This window comes from Saccopteryx bilineata, chromosome 2, assembly GCF_036850765.1.
Source record: "Saccopteryx bilineata isolate mSacBil1 chromosome 2, mSacBil1_pri_phased_curated, whole genome shotgun sequence".
In the NCBI taxonomy this organism is placed as follows: domain Eukaryota; kingdom Metazoa; phylum Chordata; class Mammalia; order Chiroptera; family Emballonuridae; genus Saccopteryx; species Saccopteryx bilineata.
This window is the reverse complement of record NC_089491.1, coordinates 359,591,376-359,610,628: the sequence shown is the minus strand read 5'-3', so window position 1 is coordinate 359,610,628 and position 19,253 is coordinate 359,591,376. Positions and strand designations below refer to the sequence as shown.

The 19,253-nt window shown below is 42.0% G+C and overlaps 1 protein-coding gene across 3 annotated transcripts in view; it reads left to right on the top strand.

Annotated features, from left to right (window-relative positions):
* Positions 1–412: 412 nt before the first annotated feature.
* The window catches only part of PAFAH1B1 (platelet activating factor acetylhydrolase 1b regulatory subunit 1), a 94,581-nt gene continuing 75,740 nt past the window's right edge, over positions 413–19,253 (top strand). Inside the window, exon 1 of one of the 3 annotated variants that reach the window (XM_066263026.1) lies at positions 413–803. The gene's annotated coding sequence lies outside the window, so the exon portion shown is untranslated. Of the gene's footprint in view, positions 804–972; positions 1,107–1,175; positions 1,634–19,253 lie in introns of those variants that run through there. The other 2 variants (XM_066263027.1, XM_066263028.1) reach the window with 2 other exon arrangements.

Here is a 19,253-nt window from a genome sequence, read left to right as displayed (position 1 = left end):
CTTTATTCTGAAGCCTATGGGTGCCCCCGGAATCCACGGATGCCCAAGGGTTCCGCTGTTGGCTGGGAGAAGCGGGGAGAGCGTCGCTTGTGGGTAAGAGTAGGGTGGGGAGGTGAGCTGAGCCGGATTTCGTGAAAGGCCAGAACAGTCAGACTAGGATCCAGGGAAAAGGAACCAAGAGACTATTTCCAAGGTTACAGAGGCGTGCAGTGCGCGAGAAGCGCCTCCTGCGCAAACTCGCTCACCGAGTCCCGGGTACCGACAAGCCGCACCCGCCAGCCGCCCTCCCGCTAAGCAGAAGGCAGCGCGGCTCCGAGCCGGGCCTAGGCCGGCGCATGCGCCGCAGCCGCTCCCCTGGTCCCGGCGCCCTCCCCTCCCTCTTCCCGGCGGGTCTGGGGCGGCGGCGGCGGCGGCGGCGCGGTGACGTCAGGGCGTTGGGGCAGCTCCTGTGACAGACGGAGCTAGAGCGGCGGGGCGGCGGCGGAGACCGGCGGCCGAGATAGCGAGTGAGCGAGCGAACGATCGACCTCGGGGTCTAGAGAGCGAGAAAGAGAAGGAAGGGAGCGCTCGGGCGCGAGCGAGAGAAACCGCGAGCGCCGGGTTTGGGTTCGAGCCCCGGAACGGCTGAGGAGCGAGTCTGCTCCCCTCCCCCTCCCCGGGCCCGGGCCCAGCGCGCCATCCTCCCCCTCCCTCCTTCCCTCCCTCCCTCCTTCCTCCCTTCCCTTTCCCTCTCCCCCTCCCCCGCCAGTGAATGGGAGTGAAGGACGGAAGAGGCCCTGCGGAGGCGGCAGTGCAGCGCTCCGGTAAGGTGATGAGGGTCTACGCCCTTTTCTCTGTCTTCTCTACCGCGCTGGGTGGCTGCGGGCCCAGCCCTGCGGCCTGACGATGTGGCTGCGCCGGTCCCCTCCCTCTCATTCTCCCCTCCCCCTGCCGCCGCCTCCTTCTTCTTCTCTCCTTGCTCTCAAAATGGCGGCCGCGACGGCCGTTGAGTGAGACACACGAGAGGAGGGGGACAGGCAGGGGAGGGCGCTGCCCTTGCCCCCCTCCTCCCATGCCCGGGCTTGGGGTCCCCCAGGCCGCCGCTGCTCCACCCGCGGCCCTCCCAGGTTAGAAGAGATCGCCCTCCTCCCTCGGTGACTTAGCAAGAAAAGTATTCTTGGGTAGGAAGGGCGTGGAGAGCAGGTCGCTCTCTGATCTTGGAGAAAGGGTTCGGCCCTCCTTTCCCCAGCCACGGAAAGCGAGCTCCGCTTTCCCCACCCTACCTGCGCGGTTGGCGGCTCGGGGGACCGTTCCCAGCCCCGCGTTGCCTCCGCACTTAAAGGCCTTCCAGGAATTCCGTCCCCCACCTGTCCTTAGGATGGGGTTGACCCGAGAAGGATGACCAAGCCCTTCCCGGCCTTCCTGTGCGGTGGTCCAGCCTTTACATCTGTTAGGGAGGAGCGGCCCGACCCACCGAACTATCTGCAGCATCCACCCACCAAATCAGGCAGGATGTTTTTTTTTTTTTCCCCCTGCCACCGCTTCTCAAACGGGAGTTGCCTTTTGACGTTGTAACATTGAGCTTAAACTATTCCCCTTCATCTCATCTCCCCACTCCTTGAGGAAATGCAGTACTCCTTCCTTAGCCTCTCAGGTGAGAAATGCTTTTGAGATGGTGGGCAAATTTTACCCTTTTCTCTCTAAGCATCTGAGTGGACAGGAGGAGGAGGTTTTCAGTATCTGAGATACGAAAGTGCAAGGTGCCTTAGCTTTATTTGTTATCCTGCCTTTCTTCAGTGACTTAGCAAGAAACTCCTTGGTCGGAGGGCAGGAGATTTTCTTTTGGAAGAGTTGGGGTTTGGGTCCATTTATATCAGTCTCTTGGTTAAGAAATTGTGTTTTTGAAGAGAAGAACCAGATTTGTGGTCTGGTTCTCAATGGGCGATGTCATGCCAAGGTCCCCCCTCTCTTTCCTTAAGAGGCAGTGGGGAGAGAATAAAGGTATTACTGTTATTCCAACTGCTACTTAAACACACAGTCTCGCGATTCATAACGTTTTAAAGGCTAAACAAAAAAATTTGTGCCATTTTTGGTAATTCTGTTTTTTGACGGAAGGTGAATTGTTTTGTGTGATTTTCATTTTGAGGTTAGGGCGGAAGAGACAGTGCTTGGGCCTTTCTGATCAGTAATGTCATTCCTTTCCTTTTGCCACAGTAGTTATTTGCTTAAATTTTAAAATTTGTACATATTTTTTACAACAGGGCTTGATTGCTTTGGGTCTAGTTTCTTAATCAGGAAAATTTCCTGCTTGTGTATATTGGTAGTGATATAATGTTGAATATATAAAAAGCTTTTACTTAAATTCTGATTTGGATGTAAGGCATTAGCTAGCGTTTAATCTCTCATGGGAATCTTTCAGGACACAGTTTTGCAAAAATAATTGGCAGTTGCAAATTGCAGTTTTTTACTAAAGCAGAAGAGTAATTTGTATTTAGGGTGATTTATTCTTTCATGTTCTATTATAAATGATCGTTGTTTGGATTGTTCAGAAGGGAGGATCTAAAACAAATTTGAAGCTGTTATTTTTTTATAAATCAGGGAATACAACCCATATTTTCCTAAAATATTTATGTATAGATTGATTTTGATGGAGCTAGCCTTATTTTGGTTTACCCCCTCCCCCTTTTTTTAATGAGCTAATATTTGTGGATGCTGTGAACAGCCATTGAACCGATGAGACTGGGTGGAGTAAGAGAGCAGAGCTGTGAAATGCTAGATTTAGATGGTCCTTTCATAGCGTTTTTTTCTTTTTTATGTTTTTTTTCTTTTTTATGTTTTGTAAGCTACCACAAAGAAATTTCCTGTAGTAAATCTTAAAATCTTACGTTTTTAGTTTCCACATTTTTTGCAAGGTGGGTATTGAATAATTGAGGTAAAAAGCAATGTCTCTGCTTTTTAATAGACTCTTATTGTCTGTGTGTATATGTTACATACATATGTACACACATACATAAATATATGCCCTTCTTAATGTTTTTTATTGTTTTAGTTAAGTGTAAATTAATGCCAGAAATATTTGGCTAGAAATATTACAGAAATCTAATAAGAATACTATGGTTTTTTGTACTTAAGTTTTCATTAAAACAGTAAAGCTGTGATTAAAAAAAATGAACATCAAATATGAGTAAAAAAGGATAATTTGTGTTAAAGGCTTTTGTGTTGTCCCTTGAAAGGGTCCTTTTTGTAAGGTACAGGACTACCGGTAAGAGAGGGGTAGGTTACTTTAATGTTTTGTGTCAAGCATCCATATGAATAGACATCTTCAAAAGAATGTCAAGTCCCTGTGCTAATTGATTTTGATGAGTTATAACTCTGAGTTAAACTTGTAACTGTTTATCAGTATATGCCGAATATTTTTTCATGCTTTTGTTATTTTTAAAGTTATTTGAAAGTAGGAGGGTTCACATAGTGAGGAAGGAGTAAGGTTAGGAATGGCAAATCACTGTGTCTGACATATCCCCATCCCTAGTATTTGTAGCTATAGAAGTGCACTAAGGGCGGTGTTGTTTCTTTTCAGTAGATAATTAGTTGATGAGGAGCTTTTAAAATAATTTGACTTAACTAAGAGCTTTAGTTCCAATGTGTATCTGTATGATTCTGATACTTGTGGTGGAATGTTTTGCTTAATTTGGAGATCCATTTTTAAATTCTTTAAAATTAAAAAAATTTCTTCATAATCCTATATACATAAAACTTTTAATGGGATTGGGATAAATTTTATTTTTTAGTAGGATTACTTTGTATATATTTTTCCAGATAAAGTAATTCTTGCTATATAAGAGATTTGAATATGTTTCTGGAAGGGGAAAATCAGTATCATAATTTTTGGTTTTCTATCTAAAACATCCATGTTTCATAGTCTGTACTTTGTTTTTTCAATGTAAATGTTTTTTATGCACTAAATTACAAAAAATATAATACAAAAATATATATCAAATATATATGACTACAGTACCTTTTGTTTATATGTGATTTGTATTATTTATAATATCTTAAAACAACAAGTCATGGAAACTGAAGTTGTCAGCATTGAGATGGGGAGATGGAGATATCTGAAAAAACTGAAAACAAAATACTAGGGCAATCAGTGAATTTTTCAATTCTTCCCATTGAGTTCTAAAGCGATGAATCATGTACTCTTTTGCCAAAGGGACTTGAGATTTGGTTTTAAACTGAGTTGGACATGTCTGCTGTGGTTCTGAAAGAGATTTTGTTTTACTTGCCTCAAGTATCTGTTGTGAAAATATTTCATAATGACAGGTAGCCTGTTTCATGTACTTTGAAAAGAGAAATAAGTTTGAAGTGGAAATTCTTGCTACTGTTCTGTCTTCTACAGTGTAACTGTAAATTGTTTTTACTTAAAAAGTTGCTCTATTTAAAACAAAACTAATGGTATACAACTTATGTTCTGAAAAGAAGAAAATGACTGTTTCCCTGAAGATGCTTAGTTATAGAGTGAATAGTAGTTGCTGAACGTCAAATGTTTTGAGGATGTTTCCTCATGAAGAAAGATGTTGTATTATATTATATAAGCTAAATAGTTAATTGCAGTGAAGGCTTTTTGTATTGTTTTAGCTTTTTTGCTGGTTTGGTGTGACACTTTGGACCTAGTCATTTAAATGGAACCTTAGTTTAGCTTCTACTTTGGGTCTAATTTTTAAATTTGCCATGGCAGTTACAGCTTTAATTGATATTTGTGAAATGTTTTATGCCCATTGGATATAGACCTCATACCTCATAAGTATTTATTATTTTGATTTATTGTTTTTCTCTTTAAAAGATAGTGGCTTTTGGTTAAAACTTTACCTAGTTAGGATTGATATGATGTGCATTTGTCAAGGATATTTCTGGAAAGATAGCCTCTGAAGTTAATTATCATTTTATTTTGTGATAAACATTTTCATTTTTTTAGAGTTTTGTAAATATATTTTATGTGATATTCAATTTTCATTTGTTCTGTCAGCTACTTTTTGAGGTAGGTGTTCTGTCAGCTACTTTTGAGGTAGGTTGGTATTTTTATGGATGAGAAAACAAACTCAAAATTTCTTTTCCAAAAAAAAAAAATTTCCTAAGTTCACACATTAGGTTAGTAGCTGGAATGAGGTTGAGGTTGATATTATATATGTTGAACCACATATGTATTGCCTTATATGATCAAGGAATTCTTTCTTCTTTTGACAAAATGGTGAAGATCAGTGGCATTTATTGCCTGCATCATTTTTTTTTTTTTTTTTTTTTTTTTTTTTTTACAGAGGCAGAGATAGACAGGGACAGACAGACAGGAACAGAGAGAGATGAGAAGCATCAATCATCAGTTTCTCGTTGCGCATTGCGACTTCTTAGTTTGTTCATTGATTGCTTTCTCACATGTGCCTTGACCGTGGGCCTTCAGCAGACCGAGTAACCCCTTGCTGGAGCCAGCGACCTTGGGTCCAAGCTGGCGAGCTCTTTGCTCAAGCCAGATGAGCCCGCGCGCGAACTCGGAGTCTTGAACCTGGGTACTTCCGCATCCCAGTCCGACGCTCTATCCACTGCGCCACCGCCTGGTCAGGCTGCCTGCATCATTTAAATTGGCGTTTTTAAAACTTAAGGTCTTGTGTTTTTTATTTTTTTTATTTTTATTTTTTATTATTTTTATTTTTTGCATTTTTTTTTTTTTCTGAAGCTGGAAACAGGGAGAGACAGTCAGACAGACTCCCGCATGCGCCGGACCGGGATCCACCCGGCACGCCCACCAGGGGGCGACGCTCTGCCCACCAGGGGGCGATGCTCTGCCCATCCTGGGCGTCGCCATGTTGCGACCCTCCTGGGTGTCGCCATGTTGCAACCAGAGCCACTCTAGCGCCTGGGGCAGAGGCCACAGAGCCATCCCCAGCGCCCGGGCCATCTTTGCTCCAATGGAGCCTTGGCTGCGGGAGGGGAAGAGAGAGACAGAGAGGAAGGCGCGGCGGAGGGGTGGAGAAGCAAATGGGCACTTCTCCTATGTGCCCTGGCCGGGAATCGAACCCGGGTCCTCCGCACGCTAGGCCTACGCTCTACCGCTGAGCCAACGGGCCAGGGCAGGTCTTGTGTTTTTTGACTGCATAAGGCCTTTAGGCATTTGAGTAGGAACTCCCAGGAAGTACCTAATATTGCTTTATGGTAATAAGTAAACACTTTTTGCACGCATACAGTGGTATACAGGTAGTATAAATAATTAAATATTAATATTAAGTATTAAATAAATATTTAATAAAAGTAGTGTTAATTAAAAGATACTTGTTGCATTTGATAGAGTGCAGGGTTATGGGAAAGGAAATACTCTATAGTTCTTTGTAATAGCTAACTTCCAATGATCTTCTGGGAATTAAGGTGGTGAGATATGTGTTTATTCCTTTACAGAGATTTTATGTTGTCCGAGGGAACAGCATCAAGCTTCTGATGTAATATTAGGGCCACAAAATTCTCAACTGTAAGAAGTGAATTAATCCAACTGGACAGATTACATTTGCATTTTATAATTATTTGCTCTTGCGCCTTGCATTTTGATTATTTGCTCTTGAGCTCTTAGGTCAGGGGTAGTCAACCTTTTTATGCCTACTGTCCACTTTTTTTTTAAAATTTTTATTTTTTGTGACAGACAGAGTCAGAGAGAGGGACAGATAGGGACAGACAGACAGGAAGGGAGAGAGATGAGAAACATCAATTCTTTGTTGTGGCTCTTTAGATGTTCATTGATTGATTTTTCATATGTGCCTTGACTGGGGGGCTACAGCAGACCAAATGATCCCTTGCTCGAGCCAGTGACCTTGGGTTCAAGCTGTTGAGCCTTGCTCAAGCCAGATGAGCCTGCGCTCAAGCTGGCGCCTCGGGGTCTCGAACCTAGGTCCTCCACATCCCAGTCCGATGCTCTATCCACTGTGTCACCGCCTGGTCAGGCGCTACTGCCCACTTTTGTATCTCTGTTAGTAAAATTTTCTAACCACCCACCAGTTCCACAGTAATGGTGATTTATAAAGTAGGGAAGTAACTTTACTTTATAAAATTTATAAAGCAGAGTTACGGTAAGTTAAAGCATATAATAATAATTACTTACCAAGTACTTTATGTCGGATTTTTGCTAAGTTTGCAGAATAAATCTTTATAAAACATCTTACTATAGTTAAATCTTTTTATTTATATTTATACTTTGGTTGCTCCGCTACCAACCACCATGAAAGCTGGAATGCCCACTAGGGGGCGGTAGGGACCAGGTTGACTACTACTGTCTTAGATGTTGCAAGAATCATTGACAGTTAAGTAAAGCTGTTAAGAAGTTTTGACTTGACTAGGCGGTGGTACAGTGGATAGTGTCAGCCTTGGGACACATAGGATCCAGGTTCAAAACCCTGAGGACAATGGCTTGAGCCTGGGCTCATCTGGCTTGAGCCCGGGGTTGCTGGCTCGAATGTGGGATCATAGACATGACCCCATGGTTGCTGGCATGAGCCCAAGGTCGCTGGCATGAGCAAGGGGTTACTGGTTCTGCTGTAGCCCCTGGGTCAAGGCACACATGAGAAAGCAGTCAATGAACAACTAAGGTGCTGCAACGAAGAATTGATACTTCTCATCTCTCTCCCTTCCTGTCTCTGAGTCTCTCTCTGTCTTTGTAAAAAAAATAAATAAATAAATAAAAAAGAAAATGCTTTAGATATTTATTGCACGTTGTTGATTAATTAACTTTTAATATGGCAAAGATGGAAGGATGTTTTATGATACTGGTATTTTGTGTGCATAAGGCATATATTTTTATCTATTCATCTTTCCATATTTTTTATTTTATCAAAAACATGCTTATTGCAAAAGAAGGAAAGGTATAGCTAATTTGTCAGTTTTGTTGATTATTTAGTGTTTGGTTTGTTTTGATTTTTTTTTTGTTAACTTATTTTTTTGTTTTTTTTGTTTGTTTTTTACAGGGACAGAGAGAGAGTCAGAGAGAGGGATAGACAGACAGGAATGGAGAGAGATGAGAAGCACCAGTCATCAGTTTTTCATTGCGACACCATAGTTGTTCATTGATTGCTTTCTCATATGTGCCTTGACCACGGGCCTCCAGCAGAGTAACCCCTTGCTGGAGCCAGCGACCTTGGGTCCAAGCTGGTGAGCTTTTGCTCAAACCATATGAACCCACGTTCAAGCTGGCGACCTCGGGGTCTCGAACCTAGGTCCTCCACATCCCAGTCCGACGCTCTATCCACTGCGCCACCGCCTGGTCAGGCATGTTTAACTTATTTTTAAGGGTGAGAAAGGCTATATATACATTTAGCATTATCAGCGAAAATTAAAGCTGTTGACTAAAATCTTATGAATATTTTAGATTCTGATTCTGACTCCCCAGTTTACCAGCTATGTTCCTTGAGGAGAAGAGCCTCAATTTCCTTATTTGTAAATGGATAATGATGACAGGATCTAACTTTTAGATAGTCACTATTATCGAATGATAAAAGACCTGCAAATCCTTCAGTAAATGTTTTTTATTGTTAGAGATTTTTTTTTAAGGAAGAGAATTTAACATACAGTTTAAGCATATAAATATAGTTTCTTTTCTTTTTCTTTTTTTTTTTTTTTTTTTTTTTTTTTTTTGTATTTTTCCGAAGTTGGAAACGGAGAGGCAGTCAGAGAGACTCCCGCATGCTCCCCACCGGGATCCACCAGGCACACCCACCAGGGGGCGATGCTCTGCCCATCTGGGGCGTTGCTCTGTTGAGACCAGAGCCACTTTAGCGCCTGAGGCAGAGGCCTCAGAGCCATCCTAGCGCCCAGGTAAACCTTGCTCCAATGGAGCCTTGGCTGTGGGAGGAGAAGATAGAGACAGAGAGGAAGGAAAGGGGAGGGGTGGAGAAGCAGATGGGCGCTTCTCCTGTGTGCCCTGGCCAGGAATCGAACCCAACCGGCCAGGACCTTATGTATATATATTTTTAAGTGTGTGTGTGGGGGATAGATAGGGACTGACAGGAAGGGAAAAAGATGAATGAGAAGCATCAACTCAGTTGTAGCACCTTAGTTATTGTTCATTGATAGCTTTCTCGTATGTGCTTTGGTGGAGGGTAGGGGGGCTCAAGCCAGCGACCTTTGGGCTCAAGCCAATGACTATGGGGTCATGTCCATGATTCCATGCTCGAGCTTGTGAGCTCCTACTCATGCCAGTGACTTTGGAGTTTTGAACCTGGGTCCTCAGCGTCCAAGGCCGACGCTCTATTTACTGTGCCACCACCTGGTCAGGCTGTATATTTCTTAAGAATTAGTATTGGGGGCCCTGGCCGGTTGGCTCAGCGGTAGAGCGTCCGCCTGGCGTGCGGGGGACCCGGGTTTGATTCCCGGCCAGGGCACATAGGAGAAGCGCCCATTTGCTTCTCCACCCCCCTCCCCTCCTTCCTCTCTGTCTCTCTCTTCCCCTCCCGCAGCCAAGGCTCCATTGGAGCAAAGATGGCCCGGGCGCTGGGGATGGCTCCTTGGCCTCTGCCCCAGGCGCTAGAGTGGCTCTGGTCGCAACAGAGCGACGCCCCGGAGGGGCAAAGCATCGGCCCCTGGTGGGCCTGCCGGGTGGATCCCGGTCGGGCGCATGCGGGAGTCTGTCTGTCTCTCCCCGTTTCCAGCTTCAGAAAAATACAAAAAAAAAAAAAAAAGAATTAGTATTGGGGATTCTTTCCCTTTTGGTATCCATTATGTGTATCTGAAACCAGGTTTTTTTGTTTGTTTTTGTGACAGAGACAGACAGAGGGACAGATAGGAAGGGAGAGAGATGAGAAGCATCAATTCTTCCTTGCGGCTCCTTAGTCTCCTTAGTTGTTTACTTTCTCATATGTACCTTGATGGGGTGGGAAGGGGAAGGGGGGGACTTACAGCATAGTGAGTGACCCCTTGCTCAAGCCAGCAACCTTGGGCTTCAAGCCACCACCTTTGGGCTCAAGCTGGTGAACCCGTACTCAAGCCATTGACCCCGGGGTTTGTAACCTGGGTCTTCCTCATCCCTGTCCAAAGCTCTATCTACTGCACCACCGCCTGCCTGGTAAGGGGAAACCAGTTTCTTAGTAAGCATGAAGTGCTATGTAAATCAACACCAAATGGGAAAATCCAGTATTTTAATTTAAAATTATACTGCAGATAAGCATTTTATTTAAACAGCAAAGGACAATTTATTTTAGCAATCAGAAAATTTTTGGTTATTAAATATTGTAATTTAATAATCATATTTTCTTTTTAAAGTAAACTTAGTTTTAAAATTTTATTTTTAAAGGAGGAAGGGGGCGAGAGAAAGAATTAAAATCATTGATTTGTTTTGCTTATTTATGCATTCATTGGTTGATTTTTATATGTACCCTGACCAGGGATCAAATCCACAACTATGGTTGTCAGGACGATGCTCTAACCAATTGGACGACCAGGCCAGGGCTATTTTGGAATAATTTTAGATTTACAGACAGGTTGTAAAGATAGTGTAGTTCTTCTATATTCTCTGCACCCAATTTCCCCCATTGTTACCATCTTACATTTCTGTGGTACATTTGTTAATCTTGGTATTTACTACTAGCTAAACTCCAGGCTTTATTTGGATTTCACTAGTTTTTCTATTCTCTTTCTTTTCCACATTCAGTTCAGGCTACCACATTGCATTGGTTATGTCTTCCAGTTTCTTCTGGTCTGTGACAGTTTCTGTCTTGTTTTTCATTACCTTAACAGTCTTGAGTAATACTGGTTAGGTATCTTGTAAAATGTCCACTAAACTGAGTTCATATGATTTTTTCATGATTAGACTGAGGTTAGGGCTTTTTGGGAAAACTAGAACAGAGGTGAAACACACTTCTCATATTATGTCAGGGCTACATAATACCCACAGAACATCACTGGTGGTGTTAACTTTCATCACTTGATTAATGTAGTGTGTGCCATTTTCTCAGTTGTAAAGGCACTATTTTTTTTTCTACTTTACCCTTTGGAAGTAAGTCAAGTTCATGTCCCAGAGTGGACAGGGTTTGTATATATTTTTTGGAATTCTTCTGTAAGGCATCATCTCTTATACCTTATTTATTAACACAATTTACATCTTTATTAGAAAATTTTCACTTAGAATTTTAAATGTTAATTTCAACAACCCCCAACATTTTCTGTTTTTTTTTAGTAGTTTGGAAAATAAAGATCAGAAAAGGTTTCTGAAGAAGTTTTTTTTTTTTTTTTTTTTTACCAAAGTCAGAGAGGGATAGATAGGGACAGACAGACAGGAACGGAGAGAGACGAGAAGCATCAATCATCAGTTTTTCGTTGCGACACCCTAGTTGTTCATTGACTGCTTTCTCATCTGTGCCTTGACCGTGGGCCTTCAGCAGACCAAGTAACCCCTTGCTCGAGCCAGTGACTTTGGGTCTAAGCTGGTGACCTTTGCTCAAACCAGATGAGCCCACGCTCAAGCTGGCGACCTCGGGGTCTCGAACCTGGGTCCTCCTCATCCCAGTCCTACGCTCTATCCACTGCTGCACTGCCTGGTCAGGCTGAAGAAACCTATTTAAGTGAATTTTATATCCCTCTAGAAATTACTCTGAGAGTCAAGTTTAGTGTTAGGATTTTAGAAAAAAGCTCCCTATATTGGGGCTTGTTTAGAGGGAGACTGCTTTGATTATCTTACTCATTGGTTCAGATCTAGTATTTGAACATACTTGATTCTTTCCATCAAATAAATACAACAGAAAACAAAATATTTTGATTGGCTAGACTCTTATTTTAAAAACAGAACTGGTAGACCCATGGTGTGAAAGTTACTTATTTTATAAAAGAGAATTTATTATTTGAGAGTAAGATTGAGGACTGTAGTCAATACAGTTCTTGTGCTTTCATTATAACATATGGTGTAGAGAATCTCATTGGGTTTCTACTTTAAAAAATGTTATTTAACATTTTATATATTTTTGTTTCTCTTCTATTTTTTTCCCATTGATTTGGGGAGGTTGGGGAGAAAGAGAGAGAGGGAAAGAAAGAAGCATCAACTTCTTGCTCCATTTAGTTGTGCAGTCATCGGTTGCTTCTTGTAAGTGTCCAAACCTGGGGTTGAACCTGTGACCTCAGCATGCCAAGAGAACAACACTATTCATTCAGCCATGGGGCCAGGGCTGTTTGTCCTCTAATTTTCATCAATTTTCCTGTCTAGCAAAAATTTATTTAGGTATATTATATCCCAAGTATTGGGGATTCAAACACGATTGTAAGCTACTGCCCTCAAAGATCTTAAAGTTTCTAAACATTTTAATATGCAAAGGTAACATAACAGTGTTATAATCAAAATACGTACTTGGTGATATAAGGGCCCAAAAATTTTAAGGAGGTTTTCACAAAGATATTGGTTAAACATTTTTGGAGAAATCTTGTGACATTGGGGTTGTAGTACATTTGTAGCCAGTCTCATAAGTACATGCTGGTTGGTGAGGAAAGTTCCATATCATTAAGTGTGGCTCAAGTGATGGGTAAGTATAGAGAAGTGAGTACATTACCCTGATCTGGCCTGTAAAACAGGTGGTACTTGGCCCATCTTCATCAGATATGGATCTTAACCTGTTAAAAAATACAGATTTCTAGGCTCTGTCTTAGACATATATGCTGTAGAAATTTCATTGAAGGGTACCTGGGATACCTGCATGATTTTCTTTTTTTGAAATGAGAGAGCAAGGAGTTACTGTTAGAGTTGCCATAGAAATGGCCCTGCTCCAGATATTTACCAGGTCAATACACATGGCATCAACAACAAAACCTTTACTGAAAGATTATTAGCAGTGAAATGTCACCAGGTGTTACTGGTGTAGTTAGACTGACCTCAGTTCAGCAGCCTTGGTACTTGAGTTTGGCAAAGAAAGAATTCATAACCAAGGAATTCAAATCGAAGGGGAAAGTTTATTTAGGAAGCCACAGAGGTAGAAAGACGTGAGCCATCTGGGCTCTGTGGGCTCAGGAAAAAAAGTTAACACAGGCAAATGAAAGGGTCTTGGTGCTTAGGAGAGAGGCAAAGATAATGCACCCGGGGGAAGAAGAAAGGAGAAAGGTGCCTGTGTGCTCCAGAGAGAGAGAGAGTGAGAGTGTGCGCAAGCACTGAAATCTGCATTTTTATTTATTTTTATAGTGGGAGAGACAGAGGGACAGACAGGAAGGGAAAAAGATGAGGAGCATCTTGTTGCGGCACTGTAGTTCTTCATTGATTGCTTTCTCATATGTGCCTTGGCGGGGGTGGGGGGGTGAGGGGGGAGGCTCCAGACAAGCCAGTGACCCCTTGCTCAAGCCAGTGACCATGGGGTCATGTCTGTGATCCCATGCTCAAGCTTGTGAGCTTTTGCTCAAGCTGGGGACATCTGGGTTTCTTTCTTTTTTTTTTTTTTTTTTTGTATTTTTCTGAAGCTGGAAACGGGGAGAGACAGTCAGACAGACTCCCGCATGCGCCCCACCGGGATCCACCCAGTACGCCCACCAGGGGCGATGCTCCGCCCATCAGGGGGCAATGCTCTGCCCCTCCTGGGCGTCGCTCTGTTGTGACCAGAGCCACTCTAGCGCCTGGGGCAGAGGCCAAGGAGCCATCCCCAGCGCCCAGGCCATCTTTGCTCCAATGGAGCCTTGGCTGCGGGAGGGGAAGAGAGAGACAGAGAGGAAGGAGAGGGGGAGGGGTGGAAAAGCAGATGGGCACTTCTCCTGTGTGCCCTGGCCGGGAATCGAACCCAGGACTTCTGCATGCCAGGCCAACGCTCTACCACTGAGCCAACCGGCCAGGGCCACATCTGGGTTTCTAATCTCGGTCCCCTGCATCCCAGACCAATGCTCTATCTACTGCGCCACCGCCTGGTCATGCGATATCTGTGTAGTTTGTTTGTTTTTCTTTCTGAAGTTAGAAGCGGGGAGGCAGTCAGACTCCCACATACACCTGACTGGGATCCACCTGGCATCCCCACCAGGGGGCGATGCTCTGCCCATCTGGGGCGTTGCTCTGTTGTGGCTGGAACAATTTTAGTGCCTGAGGTGGAGGCCATGGAGCCGTCCTCAGTGCCCGGGCCAAATTTGCTCCCATGGAGCCTTGGCTGTGGGTGGGGAAGAGAGAGAGAGGAAGGAGAGGGAAAAGGGTGGAGAAACAGATGGGCGCCTCTCCTATGTGCCCTAACCGGGCATCGAACCCGGGACTTCCACACGCCGAGTTGATGCTCTACTGCTGAGCCAACTGGCCAGGGCAGTATCTGCATTTTAATAAGCTCTCTAGTCGATTGTTTTTGAGAACCACTGGTTTTACCCTTTAAGGTGCCAGTGGAGGATTTTAAGTTATGATAAGTGACACCATTAGGTTTCCCTTCTAGAAAGGCACTAATCGCATTGTGGAAGATGCAACTGTGGAGTGGATGGAGACAGACCTGTGAGGAGACTATTTAAATAGCAGTGCAGGTTGAAAGAATGGATTTGAGAGAGATTGCAGTATATATTGTATATGTAAAATTAGTAACCAGTTGGATATGGGAAGTGAAGGAGACAAGGAATGAGGAAAGTGAGGAATTTGGGTGTTTTTTGTTTCTTTGGGCCATCTAGATGTGGGTGTTATGAAGGAACAAGAAATAGTTGAGAGCAACAAATTTGGGGAAAGTTTTTGCTTATGTTTATGTGTGTGTTGACAGGATAACTATTTGTATTGAAGACTTGAGTTCTAAAACATAGAATGTTTTTGTGTTTTATATGTCTACTACCGTAATAAATAATAGACCATTTTTTGTTTATTATTGCTCACTAACCTGTGGGGCATTTTATAACTCATTCTTTTATCAGAATCTGTTTAGTGCACTATGTTATAGAAGCGGTAGTGAGGTACTATTAGGTGCTACAGATGGGACAGACAGTAGTTGAGTCATAAATGTCACAAAGTAGGGAGAGGGGAAGTATACATTACAAGGTTCTCAGTGTACTGTAGTATGAACAAAGTGGGACTTGATTAGAAATGAGACTTGAAATGTGATCAGGGACCAGATACTAATCAAAGATTTTATATGTTATGTTAAAAGCATGTGGGCTTTAGGAAATAGAGAGAAGACAGCATAGTATAGTGATTAAGAGCCCTGGCTGTTGAGCCCAGATGCCTGAATTCACCTTCCAGCTCTGCTGTTTACATAGCTGTGTTATGTATTTATATGTGTGTGTATGTACACATATATATATGTACCTATACATGTGTACATATATACATACATATATATGTGTGTGTATGTATACAACTGACCTTTGACCAACAGGGGTTTGAACTGCTTGGGTCCACTACATGTGGTGTTTTTTCAATAAATACGTCTTTGGCTTTCCCTATCTGGGTTTTGCATCTGCCATTGGGAATCTTCAGATGCAGAGGGCCAATTGTATGCATTTTTCTATGGCATTTTATATAAGGGACTTGGACAGTGCTGAAATCAGTCTCCTGCAGAGACCGAGGGACAACTGTAGTTAAGTTTTGTGGTAAAGAGTTACATGTGGACTTTTGATTGTAGGGTCAGCAGCCCTAAAACTTGTTTTTAAGGGTCAACAATATATATATAAAAGCTATTTGTTTAAATTCTTAGAGGTAGTTGTGAGGAGTAAATAAACAATTGTAAAATACTTGGAGCAGTGACTAGCATATAGTAAGTGCTATATAAATATTTGTTAAATAAATTTTTTAGAAAGGGAGCCCATGAAGCGTTGTTATAAGTGGAGAAAGTGGGATTGTCAGATTGTATTTTAAATATATGGATGACTGTGGGAGCCGTTTGGAGAATAGATGTTAGTGGACCAAGACTGGATTTTGGGAGACTTAGTAAAATTAGTCCCAATGAAAGATGATGTAATAGAGAGTGGTAAGAATAGAGAACAATTCAACAAATGTTGAGGAAGTAAACTTTGTAGATAAAGGTAGTTGATTTGATGTAGAGGAAGAAAGAAAAGAGTCAAGGTTGACTTCCACATAAAGCATTATTTCTAACATTTTTATTTCATTACTTTTATTTTTGAACTTTATTTTACTGATTTTAGAGAGGAAGGGAGGAAAAGAGAGACAGAAACATCCATCTGCATGTGCCCTGACTGGGGACCAAACCAGCAGCCCTTGCATATCGGAATGATGCTCCAACCAACCTCGCTATCTGGCCAGGGCGATTTCTAAACACTTAAAAAGTATTATATATGTGTGTATATACAGTGACATATATGTAAAGTGATATACATATATATATGTAAATTTTGCAAGAGAAAGAGACAGGAAGGGAGAGAGATGAGAAGCATCAACTCATCGCAGCACTTAAGTTGTTCATTGTTTGCTTTTCATATGTGCCTTGATGAGGGGGTGAGGGCTCTCCAGCTGAGCCAGTGACCCCTTGCTCAATCCAGCGACCATGGGATCATGTTGACCCCACACTCAAGCTGGTGACCTCAGGGTTCTGAACCTGGGACCTCAGTGTCCCCAGGTTGACTTTTTGTCCACTGCATCATCACTGGTCAGGCTTAAAGTGATATTTAAAAAACTTTGGGTCTTAGATGTCTTTTATGTTAGTGATATTTGAGGATTTGGTTTCATATTGTAATGCTTTTATAAAAATGAGAACTAATAGCCTGAAGTAGTTTTTAATTTCTCTAAATTTATAAGCCTTTGCTATTTTTCTTAGTAGGTAGGAATAACTTTTTCTTTAAGGATACACTGTAATGCAGAAAAGTTTCATTTAACCTGAGTCCAAAGAGCCAGAAATCCTGGTAACAATTTTATGTTGTTTTTATGTCTTTATGTTGAGATAGACTTATAAAGGTAAGTAGCACCATGGTAATACTATAAAAATTTGAAGGACTGCTGAATCATTAAAAACATTAATAACGCCTGACCAGGCGGTGGCGCAGTGGGTAGAGCGTCAGACTGGGATGTGGAAGGACCCAGGTTCGAGACCCCGAGGTCACCAGCTTGAGCACGGGCTCATCTGGCTTGAGCAAAAAAAAAAAAAGCTCACCAGCTTTGTTGGCTCAAGCAAGGGGTTACTCAGTCTGCTGAAGGCCCGCGGTCAAGGCACATATGAGAAAGCTCATCAATGAACAACTAAGGTGTCGCAACGAAAAACTGATGATTGATGCTTCTCACCTCTCTCCGTTCCCGTCTATCTGTCCCTATCTATCCTTCTCTCTGACTCTTTGTCCTTGTAAAACAAAACAAAACATAACAACCACTTAACATGTATACAAGGTGGGACAAAAGTACGTTTACAATTGTTCATATAAAAATACAGTAATAAATAAATATTAAAAAACCCATTAATAACATTAATGTTTTTGTTAATTCTATGACATCCAGTTTTTCAATGCTTATTTATATGTGATAAATAAATGTTGATAGCCAGAATATTTCATCACCTCTTCATTCCTTGGATAGCTCCTCTCCTTATTTCTAGATTTGTCTAATTTAAGATTTTTTTGACATTGAGAGGGGGAAATTCTTTTTGTTTTGAGACAGAAACAGAGAGAAGGACAGATAGGGACAGACATACAGGAAGGGAGAAAGATGAGAAGCATCAGTTCTTTGTTGCAGCACCTTAGTTCATTGATTACTTTCTCATATGTGCCTTGACTGGGGGGCTATAGCAGAGTGAGTGACCCTTGCTCAAGCCAGTGGCCTTGGGCTTCAAGCCAGTGACCATGGAGTCATGTCTATGATCCCACACTCAAGCCAGCGACCCCACGCTCAAGCCTGGTTATCCTATGCTTAAGCCAGTGACCTCGGGGTTTTGAAACTGGGTCTTTTGTGTCCCAGTCTGACTCTCTATCCACTGCACCACTGCCTGGTCAGGCCTCAGAGGGGAAAAAATCTTGATTGAAATTAGGACTTTCTTGAATTTGAATTTTTTCTAGATTTCTTTTTTAAAAAATTCATTTTATTGATTTTATAGAGAGGAAGAGGGAGAGAAAGAGAGAGAGAGAGAAGCATCAATCTGTTTCTGTATGTGTCCTCACTGGAGGTAGAACTGGCAACCTTTGTATATTGAGATGATACTCTAACCAACTAAGCTATCTGGCCAGGAATTTTTTCTAGATTCTATTTTTTTTAACAGAGACAGAGTCAGGGAGAGGGATAGATAGGGACAGACAGATAGGAACGGAGAGAGATGAGAAGCATCAATCATCAGTTTTTCATTTGGCACTTTAGTTGTTCATTGATTGCTTCCTTATATGTGCCTTTACCCGGGGGTGCTACAGCAGACCAAGTAGCCCTTGCTCAAGCCAGTGACCTTGGGTCCACGCTGGTGAGCTTTTTGCTGAAACCAGATGAGCCCGTGCTCAAGCTGGCGACCTTGGGGTCTCAAACTTGCGTCCTCCACATCCCAGTCTGATGCTCTATCCACTGCGCCACCGCCTGGTCAGGCTTTTTCTAGATTCTTAATAAAAATAATTAAATGAGTAGGAAATTCAGTGTAGTTTTTAAATCTAGGTCCTGAATTATAATGGTGTACATTATTGTATGATATCTGTCACTTAGGCTTTTTCAGGACCATCAAGTCTCCTCCCTAAAGGCAGTTGGTAAAGGTGATATTTAAACTGAATCTTGAATGAATTGGAGTAGACATGTGAGAAGGTCATTTTAGGTAGAACAGCAACATATAAAACTTAAAAAACTTACGTATATGCTGGAAAGTAGTTTGGCAGAGCTTATTATAAGGGTACATATGGATATGATCCTGGAAAGGTACAGATTGATAGAATTTATAAAATTATATCCTGTATAGTTTGTAGGCAATTTGGAAGTCAGCAACAGTTTCTAGCAAAGGTAAGTATTATGATGAGATGTGTGTTTTAGATAGTTAATGTGGGTGCTAGTGATTAATATGATTTGAATATGAAGGTCATTTTAGGAGGCTTTTTTAGTAAAGAATGATTAGTGCTTGAAATACGATAGTAACAAAGTTGTTAGTTCGAGAAAGATTTGGAAGGTAAAAAAATTGTGAATAAGTAGTGTGATGGGGAGAGGGAAGTATTGGACAGTATCTCAGATTTATAGTTTGGGAGGAATTATGTGGGATTTTACATAAAGCAACCAGATTAATTTTCCTGAATTACAGCTGTGAAAAGTCACTTTCTTGTCAAAAATCCATTGCCAGCTTTTTACAATCTTTAGTGAGCTGTGTATATGAAAATGCAAAGAATGTGTTGCTAGAAACATGATATTTAATACAATAGTTGTTAGTTTGATTCTA